Raw genomic sequence first — 20,246 nt, forward strand, 5'->3', positions numbered from 1 at the left:
TTCTCAGGATGTTTTTACCTCGCTTCGTGACCCTATTCTGGAATGTCAATACATTTCCCACAAAGCTCAAAATCTAAAGATTAATTTGACTGTTACAATAACACCACCAAAATAGGGATCCTGAAGTTGGACTGAGTTAAACCCATGCAAATTTGTCTATGCTGAGTCAAGCAGGTTTCAAAGAGCTTTTTAATCTACCATCACTAAATCCAGAGATAACAACAAACTATTAAAAGTGTTTCAAAAACCAGCGATCTGTTTGTTCTTGCATTAATCCATTTAGATACCTTGCATCTAATACACAATTCTCAACAAAAATAAATTCTCAACATTTGTCTGTCTGATTGACTAAGTAGGTGTCTAATTTGTAAACTTTATTGACTTTGTATTGTATTTAATATTACTAAAGCCATTGCATTGCACTTTTAAGGCCAAATAATTTGAAAATGGACAAAAATAACTGAGAAAGTAAGATCAGGTTGATGACGTCATGAAGAACCTTTACACCCCAATAACTCTGGAATTAAAATTAGGAACTACATTAAGAACGAAAATTTTCGGCGGAAAATGTTTCGGCGAAAAAACTTTCGGACAAAATTTTTTATTTCAGCGGAAAAGTTTTCGGACAAGAGTAATAATGTCAAAAATTGTATGGGTAAGTCTTTTGAACGAATTTTAACTAAATTCCAAAAGTAATGATTACGGGATATGACGTAAATTTAACTGATTAAGTTTATGTAAGTTGCTATGATCCACCCTCGTCCCCAGGGTTTTTTGACTTGTTGATATGAAAGATGACGTCGAAAAATACCCTGATATCGTTGACTGAATTTTGAAATATGATTGGCTTTTAAAATTTCGCATAATTATGATGATTTTTTTCCTTAGTCAGCCTTTTTCAGGTTAATAATAATGGTGCACGAAGCGGTGATAAATCTATGAAAAACTTTTGGTGCTACTTGTTAGATTTATTAAAGCATAACTGACTCAGTCTTGGTGCTGCGTTGGTACATTAGGAAGGAAAAGTAGACCGCTAAAATAATAAAAGAACAGCCCTGTCTTTTATCTCAAGTGTTTGTAGTAAGTTAGTATTAACAACCTTGTTTTAGCTAGCTAAGGTAGCTAAAAAAAGGTTGTTAATATGCTTAGCCCGTAGTAGGTGATAAAAAGCCTGCTGATATCTTCCCGTATTTTAACTTGGTACTTTGTTTACATTAAGCTATTAGCTAGCTCAACTTTTTCAATGTTTGCAATTTCCGATAGGATTAAAGACTTTACTTCTCCGTGAAATGCCATAGCAACATATTTGTTTGAAATCAGATGCACAAAAATAAATCCTTCAAATATGTATATTCCTGGAAGACCCAATGTGCAAAACTTTATCAAATATTTGCTTAAAGGGGATCTCCCACCTCAAAAAAACTTTGCTTATATCGAAAACATATCTGGTGTGGATAACGAATTCCATGATTATTAATTCCTTTCTAATCTGGTATCTCTAAAATAAGCCAAAACATTTCACTAAAATTTACCTCTTTTCATCGCATGGCTACGCTGCTTTAAAAATGCTGCATTCATAATGGCGTATTTGCTTACGTAATGCAAGTTATGGATTTCAGACGGAAAAATATGCCGAGCAAGCGGCAGAGAGGTAGACCCCCTGAGTACATCATAAAATATTCTTCAGCTTTAACAAACCATGCTAAAAGAATTAAAAATAAGCCATTTATTATAAAACATGTCTGTCGGTTTTCAGTTTGAACCTTGTCAAAAAAAATCGAGAGAAGAAAATGAGGATAGTGATTCAAACGAATCAAGCATTTTTCATGACAGCGGCGATGATTATGTTGATGAAGAATCTCAGCATAATCGGATCGAACAGCCGATTGATCAGTGGTGTTCTTGTGAGAAGTGTGAGAAGATGCCTCTAGAGTGTGATTGCAAATGTTGCAGGGAGTTAGAAATTTCTCAGAGGACAGAGTTGGAAGGTAATTGTAATATTATCAGCACTCTCGTTTCCAGGGATTTTTGCCTTTTTGATATAAGAGAAGCGGCGTGTATCAAAGAGGCAAAAATCCCTGGGAACAACGAGGATGATACTATTACGCAATTCATCCTGATGTAAAAAGGACTACAAGTTAGCAATTTATTCTGGATAAAAAATGTATCACTGAACATAAAAATTTCAAACACATCGTCCTTTTAAAAGACGTACTTTGGACAGATTTGGTTAGCATGCACGACAGAGAGAGTACCTTTCTAACAAACAAAGAACATGTATCCAATTTGTAAGTTACTAGTATGTAAATATTATTCAGATTTCATAACATGAATATTATTTTTCCTAAACACTTGTTTCTTTTATTGTAGAACATATCGGTATGCTGCTTATCGCCAGTTCACCTGGTGAGTACATGTTCGTACAGGGAGAAAAATACGGCGTGTTAGCCCATCTTGTGTTGTTTCAAGAATTAGACGAGAGTTCCCATCATGATAGTTACGTTGGCTGCAAGGAGGCTATTCTTATTGCTATTGTATTGCCATGGAGGATGATTTTGCGAAGCTTTCCTTAGTAACATGAACTGCTGAACAGATGTTTGGCTACATTGGGCGAAATAAACTATAAGAATATTTGCAATTTTGAACAAAATAATACAACATAAGTTTTTTTTTTTGCTCGATTTACCTTCGCTTGTGAACCTTTGCATTCAGTGGTAGCAACTTTTGTCTGCAGAGAGACACAGTTCCGCGAAAAGATATCGTCATCGTCGGCATACAGGAGTAAATTCTGTTCTTCATGGTCTGGTTCAGAATTTAAATCCTCGGCTTCTGCTGTCGCCATCGCATCCATAATAACCTAGAATGTACTTTTCATGAAAAAGAAAGCAAAAAAGCGAAGAAAAAGCAGCCAAATATATATATATATGTACAGACATTCCCCATACTTTCACCTTCTTTTTTTAAAATCTCAACGACGCTAACTCTTTTGCTATGTTCAGGCTTGTGTGCAAAGATCGTTGAAACAGCCCCTAAGACCATCTTATGGGGTGCTTTTCTGAAACCTGCAATACGAACGACTAATTCATACATTCGCAATATACACTGTGTCCAGTATCACTGCTTTCTTACCAGTCCCTCCAGTAATGAAAATAACTGTACTAATACAAAGAAAAAGAGTTGTATACTATGCTTACCTTTCATTAGTTGATTTCTTAAATCGATGGACTTATCAAAGCAGTTGGTTTGGAAGTGCTCCTCGCATAAATAAATAGTTTTTGGAAGATCAGTTCGTTTCATGTTTGCTATACAAGTAGCAGCGGTAGAATTATCACGCAGGATTTGGAAAAATGATAACACCGGATTCCTTTTGCTATGGTTTTGACAGCCTACGGCAGCGCAAGACGCACCCATTCTTAAAATTTCATATTTCTACAAAACTTTGCCACGTCTTTTACTTTTGAATTAATTTTTATTCCAAAAAAATAGGAAGCTGCGGCGCGCCCATAAACACATTTCCTTTATAAAAACAGGGGGTTGTTTAATTTCGCAAAAGCAGTCTGCTTCATAGCCGGCTCTACGTCATTTGTTTACATTTTTCTTGCATCCGCTGAACTAGACCGTTTTGGAGAGGAAGGCCGCCATTACTGTCGAAGGCAGCACGTTTGGTAAAGATAGTAAGAAAGAATGCAATATTTCTAAGCTATACTAATGAATTGTGCTAAATAATTATTGAATTCTTTAATAAGTCAGCATTATCTACGATATGAGAAAAAGTTTTTTTGAGGTGGGAGGTCCCCTTTAAATTAATGAATTTATTCAAGAAAAAATAATATAATAAAACTTGAAGAAGGGGGAATCCGGTGTCTCTGAGAATGCTATGAATTTCAATAGTACCTTAACCATACTCATGAAGAGGCAGGCGAAACCAACCCACTCCACCCACAAGCTCAAAAAGACGTTGTATGTTAAAAAATTAGGCCATCTGAAATAAAATTTCGCGAGTTTTTTACTGACAGAGTAGCTTTCCGCGATACAAGAAAATCAGAAACTTTGTTGCACTAATCAAGCATGGCACATATTTTTATTTAGACTCTATCTGACAATTTCAATCATGAGAATTGCTCATAATGTTGTTTACACATGTATCTTTGTCAAAATTGATATATTGTCAAAAATCGTTTATCGGTGTCCCTGAAAACGGCTAAATTCAGAAATATTTTTTGACTCAAATTTATCGAACTAACCTAAAAATATGTTATAGCAAGATTCAAGTCTTTATTTTGATTTTATATTTAGCAAAGAGTATGGTTTCGAGCAAGAAGTATTTTCTAAAGCCCGCTTCACTGGGCACCTTAACTGCCATTTTCCACTTTAAGAAAATTTTCCATGAAACGAAATGGACAGGAACAGAACAGAAGATTTTCTACTGGTAATTTCTCTTTCATAATCTTGCACATTTTTATACAGAAAGAAAACACACTTTGCCCAATTTTCACAAAATGAAATAACCTGATTGACTAAATAATTCTCTACTTGTCTTTTTCGTACACAACGCAAAGAAAAAGTTGAACTCGATTCTACTTTGCTCAGAACGGAATAGACAAAGACATTTTTTGTTCATGTCATGTAAACATTTTAAGTATACATACTCAGAAATTTTTTTGTTCCTGTCCATTCTATTCCACAGAAAATTTTCTTGAACTGAAAGCTTGTATCCCTCTGATTAAGGAGGTATTTTAAACAAGAGTAGAACTTGCTAAGTTTGCAAAAACTTAGTTCTCGTAAAAATTTAAAAGTATTTCCAATATTAGTTCTGGAAAAAATAATTCTCCAAAATATCCCTTATTGGTTCTGCTTTTTTACATAACAGGATGTGTAAGGGAAGGCTTTTCCTAAAAGTAGGAACCAGCAGTAACTAGCAGTATTTTAAAGTAACCACCAGAGAACAACCAGTATTTTGAAGTAGCCAACGGAGAACCAGCAGGTTTTTTTTGTGACCACAAGAGAACGACCAGTTAAATAAAAAAAACAGAATAAACGCAACTACCGCTTCGAATGTGAATCATTTTATAATGCATACAACAGTTCATGACCCATTTTTCTGAAATGTTTATGTCTGGTGTGACTTCAATGCCAATTTATCAGCATCTTTAACGAGAGTGTTTATACTGGTTTGGAGGAATTGTTTTTCCTTTGCACTTCTCCAATTTCAGTTGAAATAACCTTTCTTTTCTAGACTAGCTATCTAAGCCCTGCTTACAGCTGCCAAGCTAGGATTGTTTGTCCACCTGTACATAGCCTCATAACCCTATATCTCGATTAGACCTGTACATAGTTTTTACTCTTGTTATTTTTATCAAAGATGGCTGACTCAAGAACCTGAAAAGCTTTACTTGTTCACTCTCTTTACATCCACTCATATCTGCATATAACATGGTGTCAGAATATTGACTTTGTTACACAAGGACTTTCACTCGCAATATTTCACAATACTCACAGTATTTTAATAATAATGGATTGTCTCAAGGCTCCAAGGGCACTGAACTTGGACATTCAAAAAACCTTGCCGAACTCTGGAAATCATGAAAGCAGGCATTTCAAATCTTTCTCCAAGCCACCGAATCTGCTGATAAGCCAGATATTGTCAAATCATCAATCCTTCTTCACTGCATAGGTAAGCAATGCAAAGAAATTTACGATACCTTTGAATTCCATGAAGGAGATGAAATGAAATTGAACATTATTCTCCAGAAATTTGATGATCACTTCAAACTGAGAAAAAATGTTTATGATTTTTATGAGATTTCCATTCTTCACTCCTCGTCAGGATATCTTTGAGAAATTTGACGAATACTACACTAGATTATGTAAATTGAGCAAAGACTGTGTGAACTCAATCAATTCTTCAGGATTTTCTCATCAAAGACATGATCATTATCGGTTTAAGAGACAAAAAACTTAAAGAACGCCTACTCCGCGAAAACGACATCAAATTAGGAAAATTACTATCCAACTGCAGAGCTAGTAAGGTATCAAAGTTGCAAACTAAGTCTATTTTCACAACAAACCTGACTCAACTCCATCGTCATCAACTGCTAATTCTAATATCAATCAGATGATCCATCATCAAAAAGCAAATAAATCATGAAATGCACATTCTGTGCTGGAAGTCATCCTTGTGGTTCATGCCCAGCATACGGCAAAATATGCAATACCTGTGAAAGTAAAGGACACTTTCTAAATAATGTTGAAAATCTAATCAAAACTTATCTCAACGTAATAATAAACCAAAGAGATACTCACAACGTCCATCAAAACCAGTTGGCTCAGTTGAACAAGAATATCAATCTAATTCAGTTCAGACAATGAATTCTTCCTGAGATCAATCGAACTTGAACCAACCTGCGAAAGCGAACGACATATATCCTATATCCGATCCAACTGCATCAGACCACCCTGACTGTCTAATCCATCTCTCAACTAATAATACAATGGTTACGTATAAAATAGACACTGGTGCTCGTGCAAACGTTCTATCGATCTCTGTCTTTCAACGTCTCAGCAAAAAAGCCTTTGTATACATACCACAAATATTAAAAATATTTACGCCTGTGAAAAACATGTCAATTTTATATGTGCTCATGCAAGTTTTTTGATATCTTAAGAACTGCCCTAGATTTTTAATAGTGGGAAGATTCCTCTATGCTGCTTTTCAAAAAAATTCACAGGAAAAAAGAAAAAAAATTATTTATGTAGCATATTTTTAAGATTGTAGTAACTGTTTTACTAATGTGTTAGTATTTTTACTTGTATATGTATATTATAAATTCCGGAAAAACATTTCTAAAAATGGTCACCCAAAAACGTCCTTCCTCAAATCTTCAGAGTGTTGGTTTTGTAATTGAAATTTGCTTGTGCAAATTTAGGTTCTCTGAGTTAGTGTTCGTCCATAGGTGTAATACAATTTGAATATTTTTCGGTCCTAGTATTTATTTTTCGTTCTTGATAATAATTAATATTTTTAGTTCTTGATAATAATTAATATTTATCATTTGCTAATATTTATTTATTTTTCGTTATTGATAATAATTAATGTTTTTTGTTCCCAATATATTAATAATTTATGTACATTTTTTAGCCTGAATTAACAAGGCAATAAAAACTCCAATGATATATCTGATGTTTTCTTCTGCGTAATGAACGCGCAACGGGAACTATTATTACTCATTGAAACCCTGTAGGGACTCATTGATTGGGTGCCTGCGGGGAGTACATAAAAAGAGTCATAGGAAAATTGACTCCTTTAAAGGAATCATTTTGAATAAGTCGAAATGAGTAACAAGAAGGAGTCATTAATCATGACAACTTAAAAGGAGTCATTTGAGCACTTATTTTGACTCCTTTAATGTACTCTTAATGACTCCCTAAAGGAGGTCCCCATAGGCACCGTAAAAAGAAACCTTTTTAAGTTTCATTTGATTCTTCTAAATTTATCAGTGTTGGCTCAGAAGAGGATGTTAGCTTGGAAGAATCTGTTACATTTTGGTTACCGGTAACAAAAGGGAAAACAGAAGAATTAACAGGTTCTCTTTCAGTGTGTTTTTTACTTTTTTATGGCTTCGCCCATATTTGTGACGCAAATATCTTTCGAGCAGTATTTACATCTTTCAAAGCCTTCATTTTTTTTGGAAAGTCAGCTCTTGTAATTCGGATCTTTTAGCCAGTCGTCTAAAAATTTTGATTTTCTTGGCATTACTATATCATTAGTAATCTCTTTTAGTCTAATTCTAAACAGAAATAAAAAAGAAACTATAAGAAACTTGATTGTTAGGTAAGGTCAAGTGAAATATAACATAGATATACCATGGTAGATAAATACTAAAACAATGATAAAACTGGAAATCAAGCAAGAAAGCCTAAAAAAAGAATTTGATGATCCCTGAAAATTAAATATGCAGCCTTCAAACTAAATTCCAGGATATTCCAGGACAATCTCTAAAAAAGAAGGAAAGTCCAGGACATTCCAGGACAAAAACTAAATTCTAGGACATTCCAGGACAGTGGTCACCATGATTAACGTATGACGCGTTTGCATAATCTGGCCATATATTGGCCAAAAATCACTCAATGATACCAAGGTATTTTTCGTCGTCTTCTCTTATATAAAAAAGACAACAAATCTCTGGGAACGAGGGTGGCTATGATCATGCGATGTGAAAATAACGGAAATAATAAGTTCTAAAACTGCAGTGTTTATTGCTTTTCTGAATACCCTATATAATTTCTATGCACTGGTCCTGTTTTAAAAAAATTAGGAAAACCAAAATTTTCGGACGGAAAAACTTTCGGCAGACACAAATTTCGGACGGAAAAATTTTCGGATAACAAAAAGTCAAAACGTTTTTCCGTCCGAAAATTTTCGTTCTTAATGTATGTGCCAGTACTCCTACATATTATTGATAAATGCTTTATTAATAGGATGGTTGTTGTTTAAAAAAGCCCTAGATGAAGGTTGCAATGAAACCTATGTCATAATAAATAAAGTATTTTTGGCCATGGAATTAAAGCTCGTGCCCATTATATCCAAACTTGATCTTTGCCTTTCTATGAAAAAAAAACAAATTAACTGACCACCATAGCAGAAAGAGGATAAACGCTAGACACGGAATGTATATGTAGCTTAAAAAAGGCCCCACAGCCATTATTGACTGCTGCATATGTCAAATAGCCTGGACCCCGGATGTAGCCCTACAGGATAACTGTCAAGATCCGGCCGCACCCTTTTGGTTGGTCGAAATATGTTTTCTCAAACATTAGTCAAGTGGTTAACGTAGTATATAAAGACAGGCAAATAAAATAGTCCATTCGTTAAACCGTAGTCTCTGGGCCTATTGTGTAAAAATCAATAATACAACAACTTAAAAGTTGTTATGGGGTGCTTTTAGATCAATGTAACGAATTGGAAAAAAAATTTTTGGGTTAAGGTGGTTCCAGCCTAAATAAACTCAATTTTTTGAAAATTTTGAAAAGATCATTTCTTGGTCAAAAAAGTATCGTAAAATCGTTTTTTTGGCTTCAGAAATGTCATAAAATAAGCAGAAAATGCTGTAAAAGTTAGATTCTGGTTATGTGAAATTCTGTGAAATTCTGTAACAAATTTTGACCCCGTGACACCCACAAAAATGCTTTAAAACCAAGTGTTTATAGGATATCCACTTTGTTCTCACACAGATGTCTACTTTGCTGTACGCTTTTACGGGAAATACTAAAATCTAGATTTGAAAGCCGTAAAACAGTTTTTTTCGACTCAGAAGAGGGAAAAAGAAACGTGTTAGAGATAGATAGATAGATAGATAGATGTGCATATTTTACATGGCTAGCCTCACAAATATCGAGGGATATACCCTGTCTATTTTTTCCAGGAGGGGCCATGGCTTAGATGGAGAGTCCTAGAGTATTTAAAGCTCATTTTGAGCTACGCAGACCCAATTAGAGCCCGCGCTCTACTAGACAACTCCCTGCAACATCCAACGGCCCACACAGTGTGCCATCTTCCCAATTTCCCTCACATGGCTTGGGTTAACCCGGGGCTATGGTAACATTCACTCGCCCGTGTTGAATCGCCGTCAAGAGGAATCGAACCCCGGTCTCCCGCACAGAGTACGAGAGCTATAACCACTAATCTACGGTGCATGGGAATCAGCATGAAACTGCAGATAAAAAGACGAAAGATAGTATGTTTGAGAAACAAAAAGTGTCTTTGGATGCTAATAACAAGAATAACGTTGCTGAACAGCATAGCTGTTGCAGCCAGAGCAGGCACAACTACACACTACAACATCCGCAAATCAGAATGTTGATTCAATTGGAACACCAACTTTATCTTCTTCAGCAAAGAAATTGAAAGAAACTATTCATAGCATTAATGCCTATTATGATGAAGTTTTTTTGGACAGCTCAATTTTGAAGGAATTGATACATCTTATTGGCAACTGTATAGAATTTTTTGCCGATAAAGTTAACATTGAACATTGTTAACAACATGAACTTTATTCATCACAAAAGAAACCTAAAACTGTTCAATCAAAAGGTGTACATGCCTTTGATGTCAACGTACAAACCATTGTTGCATTCCGGGAAATTGGTAAAGGACATTCAGCAATGAAATCATTTTGTCGTATAATGAACATGCGCCCACCAGTGTGTTATAGTACGTATCAAAAAACTGTCTCAAATATGCATGAAGCATATGGATTTAGTGCAATACAATTAATGAAGAAGGCCGCAAAGAAAGCTCCAGCATCTGGAGAACAGCCGCAAGATGAAAATGTGAAGCATGCCCAGGCAAGTTTTGACAGTACATGGCAACGTCGAGGATTCGCTTCACTTCATGGAGTTGTTAGCTACAGCCATTTCTGGAGGCAAATGTGTAGACATAGCTTGTCTCTCAAAGCAATGTAGATCTTGTAAACATTGGCAAAAAAGAAAAGGAACCGAATAATGCATTAAATGGAAAAATAATCATAATTGTCCAATAAATCATGAAGGTAGCGCAGGGGTGATAGAAGCTGTTGGTGTTGAGCCCCCAAAATTAGCCAGGAAGAAGTTGAGTGCGAAGAAGAAGGGATATGCAGACATAGCCCATGAAAAAGAGGGTGACGTTTATGTTTCTGGAGGATTTTCTTGGGATTTTTCTTAGTGTTTACTTTGAATATACTTTGGGATATTTTTAATTATGTTTTTACAGCGCGTTTTCTTAAAATGCGTTTTTTCGGTACTTCACATGCTATATTTTCAGAACTATAAATACTATTAACTTCAAATTTTCAGGGTTGTTTCATCAGCTAAAAAGACATCCCCTATACATCAAATTGATATATAATACATCACAGTTTCCGTTTACGGACTCATTGAGATTGGATATTTCGCTACAAAAATTTACCTAGACTTGTAACTTTAATTGAAACCTAAATATACCTTGCATTCATTTAATTTGAGGTATAGGGGATAGATTTACATCTCTTCTGTCTCAATACAAAGTTTGATCATGATTGAATAAGTGGTTGCAGAGTTATAACTCATGAACTTTCTTCTTCAAAATTCAATAATATGCTCTTAATTATGTGCATAATTAATTTTTTGGATTTTTTTTTAATTGTCAGATTGTAAATTAGTTACTCCTTCTATTTCATCATAAAAAATATTAAGAATAAGGATATTTCATAATTTTGTGTCATTTAGGCTGGAACCACCTTAACTATACTTTCTCAGTTCCTGAATTTAGCCACTTTAAAGAAGGCCAATAAGACTTTTTCATAATAATAACATACTTTAACATAATATTAAGAAATAGATACGATCTTTCTATCACAATGCTGTGGTCAAACGCTGTAAATATGGTAAAAAAAATTCAGAACAAGTGAGCTTGTCATTGTGTTAGACAAAATAATAATTGAGCTCCACTGATCTCGCGACCCGGTGTAATAGGGTTAATGCCTTACATAACTTATTCTAGGAAGTTAACGAGACATAAATTAATGGTCATGAAAGTAACATGAATAAAGTTACCGCGAATGCCAATAAGTACTCATAAAAAAGAATTTAATTAACGCGATTTAGTTCAAGTGGCTTACAAAAAGAAATAAAATAACCCGAATCAAGAAATATCTTTATCTTTATTTTGGAAATGGGTTCATTAACAACCAGTTTCTCTAGTTTTTTTAACAATAGTTAAGTTAAACTAAATCTTACACCTAGAATCTTCTCGAACCAATTCTCCACTGTAAATCATAGGTATGAGACCAGGCTTTCAAAATATGGTTTTAAATTTTTTCACACATTATCGTGGTCGTCATATATGGAACCGCATAAATATCCGTAAAGATACCTTATTTACAATGACTAAAACTGTTGACTCCTTTAAAAATCAGTTCAAATCAAAAAATTTCTTTTAAATCAAGGCATCAAAGACCTCTGCTAATTCAAAATAGTGTTATTTAGCTTCTTTTTCTACTTTACCCTTTTTGTTAATATAGACCATAGATTGTAAATAAATGTTGCTCGCTTTAAGGGACTCGATCATGAAACAAAATGTGTCTTCTGCTTGCCCCTGCCACATTGTTAACACTTATATGAATACATTTTTTGTATATACTGTTGTTGGCGAATACATGCTACTACTACTACTAATACTACTTTAAAATATCAGCCTGTCTTAACCCTATTTCGGTCCAGGGTTTAAATATGCCACTCTCTGCTTAAAACTTAATTACTTCAGTTCTAGAGCGAATTTTTACATTATGTTTGAAGTTTCTGAAAGCTAAATAAAAGTTATTTAACATATTTTCTGGTTTTTACATAGCTCGCATAAAAAGTTGCTTAAAATTGCCCGAAAATCCGATTTTTGGGTCAAATTCGGAAAAAAAAAGCGAAATCGGATTAGTCTTGTGTCCAAATTATGCGAAATAATTATTCTTTTTGAAACAAAGTTGTGTTGTAGATTTCAAGTTCTAAGGATAATCTTAACAAGAGTTATTACATTTTCCCCATTATAAGGATTCCATAGAGATTTTTAGTGGTAGTTTCGAGTAATGACCAATATCACAATCTCTGAAAGGTATGGGACCTACAAATTTAGCATGCAGGTGTCTAGTAGATAAATATTGAAACTCGTTAAGTATCATAGCCATGCAACATAGCAATAAGGACTTGGGGGCGCGGGGGAATCCCCCTGGACCGAATAAGGTTAATCACATTATCTGAGTGAACCATATCGGAATATTACTATTTTTTGCGTCATACAAACAAGGAAAATGAAGTATGCGTCACACAGTTTTGTATTGCAATTGCTTAAAAATATATTTTCAAACTTTAATCACAGGTTTTCAATTAACTTGTATCTTTTAAACGTACTGGATATTTACGTTACACTTTAATTAGCGCATTTGATTACCGTGAATTTTCAAAATGGGCATTAACTGTTACTGAAGTTGTCTTTGAGGCGGCAGGCAAGCTTTTTCTATTTAGCTGTGGAACACACACTTTCTAGTTCCGGCTAAAAGCTCGCGCAACATCCTGATCTTCCGGGATTTGATTGAAGATACACATGTCTCGGACGTGGTTAGTAAAATTACCAGTTAATCTGTCTTTTCTAAATTTGCATATAGCTCAGATTTGGAAAAGATTTCTTTTTGACCTTTATGGCTTTGGTTTTTTTTCTATTTGACGTTTTTTGCAAATTTTAGATACAATACTCTGCTTAACAGAGATTCCTTTCGTACATCATAATTTATTGTGCTAGCTACACAGCAACAGAATTATCCTAGTGGTATTAAAGAATTTCAATGTTTACGTTTTGACTGGATACCCACGCCTATGAATAAAAATTTGAAAAATCAACAGGAGATGAAATGATGCAGATTATATAGTCAGAAAGTTAAGTTATGGTTAAAACCAAGGCTAGTAGCATCTTTTGACTGATGTATGTTGTAAATCAAACTACATGGAAAAGCTAGATTTTAATTTCAAGATCAAGAGATGCCTCCAATCGAAAATAAAGTTTCTAATGGGCTGGTATACGGCTGTATTTTTGTATCGATCACTTGATCCGCCATTGTTTAACATTAGTGTTGCAACCGTTATAGAAAAATAGATTAAGTGAAATAAAATATGTCATCTGTTTGCTAAAACAGTTCAGTATATACTTAAATTTTCTTAATTATTTTGATGCTTCAGCACCTAGTTTTTTATAAACGGGTTTCTTATTAAAAAAAAGATGTAACAGACCACTGTAAGAGATTAACTGGATGTGCAACAGCACATCTGTGCTAAGCACTCCACACTGGTTGTGCGACATGGTTTAATTGGATTAAGTGGTCAACCTAACATACAATACTAACCTTTTGTTGCTTTAACAATTTTTTTATCTTCCATGTTTTAAAGTGTTTCCTCGATGCTGTATATACTTGTGTATGTGTGTGTCTGTCTGTCTGTCTGTTACAGGCAAAGTGGCAAAGTTTATGACGTCATCAAAAAACCTTTGAACCACAATATTTTCGTAACTGTTTGTCATAAGTACATGATCCTATACATTTTCTTAATCAGTGTTTCAAGATCTTTACGATGAATGCAACAGGTATACAAATTTCTAAAAACAATTTTTCGTGTTTGGCGGTTCTTTACTAAACCCTTATATCACCTTAAGCGTTCGTCGAAAACATACCTAGCCGGCACAAAGAGCTCTAAAAGACGTCTTTTAGGCAACTTTCGCATTTCTAAAAGACGTCTTTCTTAAGGCCGGTTTCCATACAGCTACATTTTGCGCCCAGTCGTTAAATGCGCCGCGACTTTCATCACATACACCGAACCATTTCCATTTAGCGATTTTTTGCTCACGTGTTTTTTGCAAAACATGGCTGATGTAAACAGACGATATTTGTTGCTGCAAAATTTGAGAGTAGTCCTAGCAATATTTTTATGGCGTAGAAATAAACAACGTTGTAAAATACGTAAGAAAAACATGTGGATGAGAGGACTTTCCATAGAAAGAAGAATCAAAGGACTATACAACGTTTTGCTTATGGATTTAATGTCGTCAGATCACGAGTAGTCTTTTTAAGTTTGTTTACAATGTTGTTTCTTTGTGCCTCCACAGACTCATTAAGGTTATTTTGTTTTTCATCTACTTTACTTGATTGATACATATATTCTGATTCTCTACATTCATTTGGCTTTGACAAAAATTTAACACAGAAACGAGATGTTGCTAGCCATATTGAAATGATTTAATTAAAAATTCTTTCGTAATTCATGTAGATTGCTACCTTTTGATTGCCTGTTAAGCTGAAGCGCAAAATGTAGCTCGCAAAAAGTAGAGCCTGTTCAACTTTTTTTTAAATCGCCCCAGCGCATGCAAAAGCGCGACGTCAGCGGCATTATTCTGATAATGCGCATGCGTAGATCAAAAGTCACGGCGCTTTTTAAGACTGGGCGCAAAATGCAGTTGTATGGAAACCGGCCTTCAGCGCTAACTGTCCGTCTATAATACATAATCTTTTTAGGCGTCTAAAAAGGTCTTTTCAAATATGCATTTCAAAAGATCTCTTTTAGACAACTTTTAAAAGACACCTCTCCAAAGATGTGTTTTAGGCGTTTTTACGAAATTCTTTTACGACGCGTCTTTTTAAAGACGTCTTTTAGACCTATCACAGATGAAGAACCGACTAAAATGCATCTTTAATGCCACTTTTTAAATGCATCTTTAGAAAGACATCTTTTATCTATCTATAAGACGTCTTTCTTGGGTTTTTTTTTTGTGTGTGTGTGTGTGTGTGTTTTTATTTAACTTTTCAGAAAAAATAGGCATTTGATAAAATAAATTTAAGACGTGTAAGTACGTTAACATTGAAACGCACATTTGTTAATAAATTGCAGAAATAAGTATATCAAAGACAATAATTATTTTGCGATGAAACAACGACTGTGGATAATAAATCACTGCATTAAAATTCCTACATATCCATTATCTAAACAACTGTAAATATCTTACTAACACAAGGACTTCATTTAATAGATTTCGCATAAATCTATATATACACAAAAATGAATGCTTTTCATTACAGCATGTAGTCGGTCAAACATGTCGTGAGTCAGCATGCTTTCTCGAAAAGAAAAAGAATATGCCCTTATTGCTGATTAAAAAAAGTCTTATTTGCTTTCATTTGGTTCGGAAAACCCTCCTATCATAATGAAATATGTCTAAATAGCTAGCTACTAGGGGCAAGTGATTTTACAAAATTCAAGTATAATTTTATCCAATCGAAAAAAATATTTTGTACCTAAATTGCTTCTGGTTGGTTAGGGAATTTACCAAGCAAGTTCGACAAAGTGCCTAAGCTTTCAGCTAAAAAATATGAAAGTTACCGAAATGGTTAATTAAAACCCTTGTAAAACTAAAGAAAAAAGGGGTAGCTACCTACGTCCAGTTGGCTAACTATTAACACAACTAAAAACTTTGCTTTTCTGGTAGCCAGATAGCTTTACCTATTCTATAGCTTAGCTAGCTTCTTGGTGACTAGACAAAGACATGTGCAGATCAGCTAAAAAACACCAGCCCGCTAATCGAACTACAATAATTCTTACCTTATATTAAGTATACTATAATATAAACTACTCTGGAGTTCCCACCAGCAAGCCAACCCTAGAAGAAATTCCCCACAGGCACAGCCAAAGGACGATCTCCGTACAACCAGAATTCAAAATGCTTTTGGTCAAAGTCCGAAGCTTTGGCCAAGAAATGTAGAATACTAGAAGATCGTGAAGATCAGATTTTTTACAATTTGTACTCTTATTAGTCGTAAACGAAACGAAGCTTTCCTATTGGCTTCTCAGATAATAACAATGACAGGGTACGCGCAAATATTTTAGCCTAAAGCCTAAATATGACAACCCCGTGCATCCAGCCTAGCTGCGTTGTCTCTCTCTGTATCCCTCAAAGCGATTTTATTCCGCCTCGCGTAGCGGTCGGCGGAAATCAAAAATGACGGGTTAAGCGGTCAATACAATAAACCATATTTACTATCAGCATACAGGTACGTTAGTTACACATCTAATGGGGAAGCCCCTTTGGAAATTCCATTTTCAAAAAACAACACCCATATAACTTTAGGTGAAATAAAATAATAAACAGTCTGTCGTTTACCATGCCAGTTATTTACCTTTCTTGGTTAAGCGCACAAGGGTAAATGTATATACTGTATCACAAAAAGGCTCTATTTAAGCTAGCATTGTAACTTAAATTTAGAGCCTAACTATTAAAAAAATTAGCTTTTAGTGCTTGTTTGCAGAGGAAAAATCGAACAGGCTGCTGGCAAAATTACAGAAACTTTTTGTTTAATCACTGAGCAGCAAGATCAATAATAATATGCGTATGTTTTTTAAACTGGTAGCCAAGGACACGCATGAGGAAAAACCTGAGAATATCTGCGATGGACAATCAGTGGTTTTTTCATAGGCTAAAAACTAGTGAATTTCCTTAGGTTTATTCAGGCATGCTGCTTAACATCCCATAAAAAGCCCTTTCCGACATGGTCTGCAGAAAACTTAAGCATAACTTAACCAGTCAGGGAGAATTGATAATTAACCTGTACAGGCTAGTTAGCCAATACAGGATAACTATACGGTATATACAGTATATACAGTAGAATTACACCCTTATATGGCTAATTATACAGCGGAGATCTTATTTGCTTAAATTTCCACACTTCGACATCGATCTTCACATAGCCATCTACCTAGTTCCATAGCATGTTCAGCTTCAATAAAAAAAAGGAAAAAAAAGAACTCACTGCAGAAGAATTCATTCATTTTCAAACCAATAATGGCCAATTAGCCTTACATATAAATACCGATTTGCTGTCACCGCATGGCCCCAGAATCCTTATAACAAATATGTCGGCTGTTACCGTATAATTTTCTGTATAGCATATAATTAGCTAAGTCAATATATGAAGGCTTTTGAAACGACAACTGAGTTTATGGAAAAACATTGAAAAGACAATAAAGCATTAAAAAGGCGTGAAGAACACGGGAACAGCATAAACTACAGTAAAAAAAACATTTAAGCAAAAAAGGATCTCTACCTTATAATTAGCCGTACTTGTACGTACCGTATAATAATCCTTTAGCGCCTAACTATTCTGTTACAGGCTAATTATCAGTTTTCCCTGGCTTTCGCCTACATAGTCCTATTTTATCGCCTGCCGATTTTTCACATTTTATACACAGGCGTGGCAATTCCATCAAAACACAAACAATGAAACTCGGCTATATCACTATATCACTAGGATAAAATATTTTATTCTGTTGCTGTGTAGCTAACAGAATAAATTATGGTGTATGGAAAGGAAATTTGTTAAGCGAAGTATCGTAGCAAAAATTTGCGGGATTATTATTACAAAATCTATGCACCCTTGACACTTTCTTATTTTAGCTAGCCTCAGGTTGGTAAATATAACACAAGAAAGAGTAATAAAGATGGCTAGCATAAAATGCACTTATACCAAAAAACTAAATAGAAAACTTGGGAGAAAAGCACAAAATAGCTAGCACACTGACTACGTTAGCTGGCCTGGTATCTATACGTCAGTTATAGCCAAATTAATAAAAATGATTTTCTAAAATTTGCATATACTGTGAAACCTCTCTGTAGCGGACACCATCGGGACCTCAAAAAAGTGTCCACAATAGAGAGGTGTCCGCTACATAGACGTTCTTCCTAAAATTAGCTCAAATTTCTTCAAAAACCATCCCGGGGCTATTAGGGCGTATTGAAATCGACCGTAAGGTGCATCAAGAGACTGGTTTTTGGGAGAAGAAAGACAGTGAAAACAATATATTGAAGTTATGCTACCTTTTTTTCAAAACTAAAACAAGCTCAAGTCTTGACAAAAAACATTGCCTGAAAAAGCCATAAACTGGCTGAAACATAACATACGAAAGATTGAAGAATTATTAAATAATAATGTAAAACATTGTCTTAAGTAAAAATAAACAAATTCTTTACAAAAATTTGTTTTGTATGACCCATTCTTAAGCCTGTCCGCTGTAGAGAGGTCAGTTCCAGGGGGTAATGTCAATCGGGACCTTAAAATGATGTCCGTTATATAGAGGTGTTCGCTATAAAGGATGTCCGCTATTAGGAGGTTTCACTGTATATTATATTTATTAGCATATAGCTAAAGGTATAGAGAAAATACAAGTATTTACAACGCAAAAAGATCAAAAAGTGATGTTTTCTAAACCCAGGCTACGCAACTAAATGACAGATTAACCGCCAATTTCACTAACCGCGTCCGAGACACGCTTATCTATACTTAAATCCCAGAAGATCAGAATTTTGTGCGAGCTTTTAGCCGAAAGAGAAATCTGTATGTTCCACAGCTAATTACACAGTATCGGTTACAGAAAACTTCAATACTTATCCCTATATTTGTAACCCCTTGCAAAATTTAACGGAAATTCACCCGCCGGAACTAGAAATTAACAACAAGTTGTTAAAAATTCTCGCAAGTTGCAAGCAAAATTTGTTTATCTAAGAACCAGAGACGGGAATGTTTGCGGCGATATAGGTCTCAAAGTTGTTGGACTACCCATTCTCCTTCTGTAGTTGGGACGAGACAAAATATAGGATGATTTGTCACTCAGTTTTGCGAAAACAGCGTCTTAATTCTGTAGAGTAATGTTTATTTTGCGGGAACGAAATTGTGCGGAATATAATTTTGACAGCCGTATCACATTCCAAAAAAAGAAAACTATGCCAATGGAATCAAACACAATATTTCATCTAACAACAAATTTGGAACAACTGATTAGACAATTTAAATTACCTGTTCTAGCATATTTATAGGGGCTTCTAGGAAACATGAAAAGACTACGTGCTTTTACTGTAAGAAAAACTGTATAAGGACACAACCGTAATATTTTGCCGAAAAGTAGGAACAAAATTTGTTTAAACCTGAATCTGTGTTTCTTTACAAAATAAGAACAATCCCGAATTCTCTTGCAATTCTCTTTCAAGCTACCAATATTTTCTCAGCTACCACGGCAAAATAATATTCATATTGGACATTTAAACAGAATTGTTTGAAGTTCCATAAATAAGAACAGAATAGGACTGAATCCAAAAGTTTTGTAGTATTGAAACAACGTAAGAACAAATCAGGCCAAAACGGGTGCGGAAAATAATAAAAAAAAATAAAATCTGAACTTCAGGAAATTTTAAGTTTTAAGTTTCGTCTCGGGAAGATAAATAAGTGCGGTGGATTTGGTAGGTTCCGGGTTGTAATAACGCTGCAACGACTTCCGAACATTCCTTGAAATATTCTAAGAGTCACAAAACGTTCTAAGGGGCTTAATCGGGCCGGCTCGCCTTATGTGATCAGCCCCTAAATCTAAATTTTAAAAATAATATCGACAACTTTGTATACAGTTCAATTTTTTTTATTACCTGTACGTAGTTAGATTACATTACATGTAAACTTCCAGCTATCTGAGATGTAGCTAGATGACCTAAAATAGGTAAAAAAAACCCATAAGATAGAAAGAAAACTACAAAAATTATTTCAACGGTTAATTTAAAACATAATACCCCAATGTGTTTGGCGTGGTAGTTTTATTCCACAAACCATATAATTAAATTATGTGCTTTTCTTTGCCGCTGACCATTTTTGCAGATGGAAACCATCCTA

General features: G+C 34.6%; 1 protein-coding gene across 1 annotated transcript in view; it reads left to right on the forward strand.

Annotated features, from left to right (window-relative positions):
• LOC130662634 (ETS-related transcription factor Elf-4-like) overlaps positions 1 to 20,246 on the forward strand; it is a 30,351-nt gene that overhangs the window by 365 nt on the left and 9,740 nt on the right. The gene's annotated exons all lie outside the window — the stretch shown is intronic.

Source organism: Hydractinia symbiolongicarpus, chromosome 10, assembly GCF_029227915.1.
Source record: "Hydractinia symbiolongicarpus strain clone_291-10 chromosome 10, HSymV2.1, whole genome shotgun sequence".
NCBI classification, from domain to species: Eukaryota; Metazoa; Cnidaria; class Hydrozoa; order Anthoathecata; family Hydractiniidae; genus Hydractinia; species Hydractinia symbiolongicarpus.